Here is a 5,909-nt window from a genome sequence, read left to right on the forward strand (position 1 = left end):
ACGCCAATTAGCACAAATGGTAAGTTCCGACAGTGCCTACAAGTGTGCCTACTGGCCGCTAGATGGCAATACCGGTTTCATATGTATACACCTGGTAGTGTAAGCGACTTGCAAAATGTTTTTAGGATACTTATTATTACGTGAAAACATTTATTTGAACAGTTTTCTTACTCTTACATCGAACTCTGTGATGAAGGAGTGCAAAAATACAATTACTTTAATTTTCTTTCCTACCCAGTGGTCACAAAATTTGGCGACGTCTTTACAACGTCGTTACGACATCTTTACGACAACTTTATGATATCCTATGTCCATGTCGTTAATGTGTCTATACGATATTGTCAACACGTGATATGATCTGACGATGTCTTTCGATATCGTAAAGACACTGAAACGACACGGACATAGGATGTCGTAACGATGTCGTAAAGACGTCGCCAAATTTTGTGCCTACTGGGTATTTATTTACTATAAAATGGTAAAAAATAGTAAATGATTAATAATAATTTGGTCTTATTCATATTAATTTAAATGCTATTAATAAAATCACATAGAAGAAGTGAAATAAACTATTATTGATTCTGGTAAATATAAGTAAGCTTATTAAACCATTATATAATTATATAAAACTTGATATATAACGTGATTACTTGGTCATGTAAGTAAATTGTGTTTTATTGCGTTCACTTTATTTTTAAAGCTTATGCTTCACGGGAAATCTTCTTGACATAGATGATGAAAAACAAACTAAGCGCAGTTTTTAATCTTTACCATGTTTTAGAAAATTAAGAAGGCGTTTAAAATATGGTTTTTAAATGTAAATTTGACTAGTTTACGATTGATACTAGCATAAACGCGTTTATATTTATTATGAAAAATGTACTGTCTAGTGTCACTGCTTTTTGACCGTGCACAGCCTACTTGCCAGCACTTAAATACAATTTGGGTCGGTAACCTGGAACTTTAAAACGGAAGCTGCGATTAGGGGATAAAACAACTGCCAGCATTATGAATGTATTTATGATTATTTCAGATTTTTAAATATAAATTAAGTCGGTCCCACGAAGTCTGCAGAATTGAAAAAACAGTTTTCAATGACCCTGCGAGAATGTCTATAGGGTTCTACCATCTGCCATTTATTTATACAGGTACAGAAATATAAACACAAGAATGCGCTTTAGCCATTTTACACCCATTTTTATAAAAACCTTAACGTGACTGAGCCCTTTTCGGAAAAACTGATCAAAAACGATATGATTTATTACGGTACCACAAGAAAAGGTAGTTTTTTACTACAGTAAATTCAACAAAGAAAAAATTACGTGTTGCTTGTAACCCGATTTAAATGTTTTCTACCTAACAACAAAAATAACCAATTTGAAAATTTTTTTCAACAAAGAATACAACTGTGCTTTTTTTGTATCCAAATTTTATAAGTTTCAACAATTAAAAATCGTACCACTAGTTGAATATTAACTGGATACATTTTTGTTAAAATAAAAAATAGTAAAAAATCAAACAGTTTGACGAACCCTGGGCTTTGACAATCTTTTGAGAGTCTCTATTTCCTCTTCGTAAATTACATCGTGGTATAAAACAATTCTAGGCTCCAAAGCTGCTTCTTCTACTTTAAAAGGTGCCATTTTCAGAAAAGGAATACCATGATCGACGTACCGGCATTTTAATTTTTTCTCTATATCTGCAGTCAGTAAAATTTCTCCATTGCAGAGCTTTTCGAATTTTGTGCCAGTATAATCACCAAACTGAAATTGTAGCACATAAGAAATATAAATTTTCCTATTCTTCCAAAAATAATAAAAATGCCTGATTTAGTTATATAAATATACATATGTATAATTTAAAAATAGGCTGAACACACACTGTGCGGCTGTAAAGGGAGCAGCTGCCATCTCCGGAAATGATAACTTACCCCGTGGAACCGCGGTAAATCTCATATTTGGCCCCGTTTCACGACCTCAAGATGATTGGCCACACGGCACGACGAATTTACAACGACGCTCTACATCCATATCGCAAATTCTTTGGCATATTTTTGATACACGTGTATAGTTTAGAGGTTACGATCCAGTAGCAGCTTCGCATCGTCAAGAGCAGCGTTCATAATTACGCTTATTTTAGAAGAATATTCTGGGAAAAGTCTTTGCATTTTCCTTATTATGTCATGATACCTCTCGGCCCTTTTCTTTTTTCTATCCTTGGCCGTAATACTGGAGACGGCCGAAGCCGCAAATTCAATCGCAAATATAGTTCGTTTCTTAAAGTTCTGGAAAACTATGTCAGACTGTGAGTGTGCAATGGAGACTGCTGGTTTATACTAGTTGTTTCACAAAATTGGGCACTTCTCGTTCTGGACAATTGAGCCTATTTCCCTCCGAGCTTTCGGCAGGATAGTGTGGCGGCCAACGCCGTAAGAACGATAAGGGTGGTAGCTAAGCACTCTAAGGGCCGTATTGTAGCCATGGAATTCCCTCGATCCCGGATGAATGTGATACCTGGATAGTGTTAGTTCTAGTTTTAGGTACTCAGCGTGTAAAGAAATGCTCCCTTGCCAATCATCTCGTGATTCCAGGCAATTTTTAGGAGAGGAACTTTTCCATTTGCGGCTGTGTAAGCTGTAACCTAGGATAATTCAGCTGTAAAGACATTAGGGTTTGAGAAGACTGAGCCTGCGTTAACGGCGTGGGATGTACAATCACGGAACGGACATATTGATATGCAAGCTCACCTAAATATGTATAATCTTATGTCTGGCAGTTCCAAAGGACGCAAGCTCGTGCTTCGCACATAGAATTACACTCACACTAGTAAACTATAACCGGAACGCCAAGCATGTAAGACGCAAATATTTTTCTAAACGCCGACAGACTGGAAGATCGAATCTGTCGGAGGAGACACTTGTCTCTGCTTCGCAGAGACTTCTTGACTAATTTGATATCCTTAATGTTGCTCTCAAGAACGACTAGGTATATATAGGTCTCTCCAGTGTCAAGGTGTTTGTTAACACTTTTATTCAGGAGATCAGGGTCCAGGGTCCTCAGAAACGTCAAAAATTCGTCTTTGCTGCAGATAAACCTTGGTGCACCTGTTCAATCTAAAGTCCATAACAATCTCTCATATTTGTTGCAAGAGATAGAGGCAGAAGTTTGATGAAAAATAAGAAACAGCTCATGGTGTTCTCCTGAAAGACGGCATTCTCGAAGGTGATACTATTCGTTTTCACATGATCATTTCCAGATAGAAAAAGTGTATCTCTGATATTCCTGACAATTAACAGGCTCCCTCTGCAGCCTACTACACCTTTCTTCGAGCGACATTGTTCCTATATCTCGCTCCAAATAGGTATAATTCTCCGAACAATCCTGTCCTTTAGACTAGCTGTAAAGATCTTGTGCAGCATGTTCAGACAAGTTACAGTTTTTAGCTTATAGTTCCTTGGGTTGGATAAGTCGCTTTTTATCGCTAGGAGTCTAGTGCTTCCTAACAGCAGGCACTGCAGGATGGGTGTCTACGACTTTCATTATGAAATTACGCGGTGAGCACAACGTGTGTGTGTGTGTGTGTGTGAGTGTAGAAGAATATTTGAAAATGCCTTGCGTTAGATAACACCCGTGTGTTGTTAACAATGTACTGCTTGACTGTAGGCAGCTTTAACCTTTCCGTAAAATCACACACTGAACACGGGGAGAATTCTCTTAGGCTCAGCCAATCATCTTGTTCAATTGATGCAAGTGGTTTTAAATCTTGTATTCCACCGTCGGTTTAAACATAGAAATTCTTACGAAGGATGGCATCTATTTCAGCTAGATCTTTAGAGCTTGGGAGAAATCTAAATGTAAATATTCTTCCTTTTGCTGAAATCGCTATTATCTCTCAGATGGTACATGATTTCCGCGATTGGTCTTAATGTTGCTTCCTCGCCTGCTCGTCATCGTGTTTCCATTTAAATAATTTTCATCAACCAGAACTTCAGCGTGATCGGAATTATTTGCAAATCCATTGTCAGGTGCTCAGCGCGTTCGATCTTTTTAAATTTAATCTACGACTGAGTTAGGTGGTGTAATTATTAGGTGAAAGTGTAGCTAGGGAAGGAATTCTCGCGGTTTTTACTCTAGTTTTGGCTCAACTTGTTTTTTTTTGTCTTCAGGACTATCCCTGGGTAATTGTCCGCGACTACTCATTTAGTATTTTAACCGTATTCATTAGATGATCTTAGTACATGGATCCTATTTCCACAATCCGAGGTCGTGTCTGGTGGATTTTTCATAGGCCGTCCAGTTTAATTGTAAAGGAACCGAACCGAAAAGTATAGATAGATATATAGATAGATATCGAAGTATAGATCTTACATCATATGGATTATTGATGTCACTTTCATCAGCTTTCTGCTTAATCTCCTCAGAATTAGTGGAATTTTCCTGGGTCGCGGCACTAAGTGTTTGGGACACCTTTTCTGTAGATAGAAAATAAACCTAATAAATAATAATAAATTTACATGTATTAGTTATAACTAATTCAAGGTCGTAATTTAATAATAAAAGAAGCAAAGATGTTCCTCAAAAATAACTCCGACAATGGACTATAAGCGCCCGATTTGAATAATGAATAATGATATTTTTTAAAAGATGCTATTAGAAATTACGCATTGCTCGCCCGTATTTCTTTGAATAAGCTTCAATATGCCTGTAACAAAAAAAAAAATTTTTGTAAAAAAGCAGAACATTCTAAGATTTTGTTGTTTACGTATATAATTATGATGAGTGTATTATGATTATATTATGATTATATTATTATATTATATGGAAGTAAAATGGAAGCTGCTAATGTGTCCCCTAAGGGTTAAAATTTTTCTTGAACCTTCTTCCCTTTTCCATTACACACCCCCCACACACTTAGTTGGTGGTGGGAGGGGGACCTACTGTTTACGGTGAGCTCCGAACCATTGAGAACAATAAATTTTACATTTCTCAACAAAAGTTACTGAATAAAATATAAAAGTTTGGAGCAGGGCGACACAAAATATATATATATTTAAAAATTTGTCATAAGGACAACCGCAGGATTTCGCCGGGAGCGGGTGCTAATCTGAAAAATTGCACCCGCTTCCAGCGAAATCGCGGTAAAATTTCAGCCATAACCGCGTCTCACAACCGTGAGATAGGTGGTTAAAGTCTGTAAAGGAATCAATACGACGATCCAGCAAAAGCCTCGTGCACCCTAAGAACACGGAGTGACCCAAGGACAACCGCCTTCTGCATTTTTCCCGCAAGTGTTATAGCATATTGTTGACACGCAGCGATGCTTTTTAGGCTATTAGCAAGTGAAAGCTTCGCACCTCCAAGAGCGCCGATGATAAGGACGATCAGTTTAATAGAATATTCCGGGTACAATCGTTGCAACTCCCTTATAAGGTCTCGATACCTCTCTTTCTTTTCATTGTCCTTGGCTATGATGTTTTTGTCAGCTGGTGCCGAAAATTCGATAACGAACATGGTTCGCTTCTCGAAGTCAAGAAGAACCATGTCAGGCCTCGAGTGAGCAACAGAAACATTTGTCGAGAACATAAAGTTCCAGTATATGCGGCGCTTCCCATTCTCGACATTTGACTCAATTTCCCTAGGAGCATTTAGAGGAGCGATATTAAGGTGAATGCCGTAGGAGTGACAGAGATGGTAATAAAGTACTCTTAGTGTCGCATTGTGCCTTTGAATGCAGGTCGTTCTCGCGTGTGTTGGACAACTAGATAGTATGTGAGCTAAATGCTTGGGGTGTAGCCCTGCAGCTATCATCGGGAATGTCTTGGCTCAAAATGTGACGACGGTATGTTAAGATGGAAATGACACCGTCTTGGCATGCAAAAATGAAACCCTCTGTACCAGACTTCAATCCGG

At 37.9% G+C, this 5,909-nt stretch overlaps 1 pseudogene; it reads right to left on the minus strand.

Moving 5' to 3' along the window:
* The window catches only part of LOC117175342, a 27,185-nt pseudogene that overhangs the window by 16,355 nt on the left and 4,921 nt on the right, over positions 1-5,909 (minus strand).

This window comes from Belonocnema kinseyi, chromosome 6 (assembly GCF_010883055.1).
Source record: "Belonocnema kinseyi isolate 2016_QV_RU_SX_M_011 chromosome 6, B_treatae_v1, whole genome shotgun sequence".
Lineage (NCBI taxonomy): Eukaryota > Metazoa > Arthropoda > Insecta > Hymenoptera > Cynipidae > Belonocnema > Belonocnema kinseyi.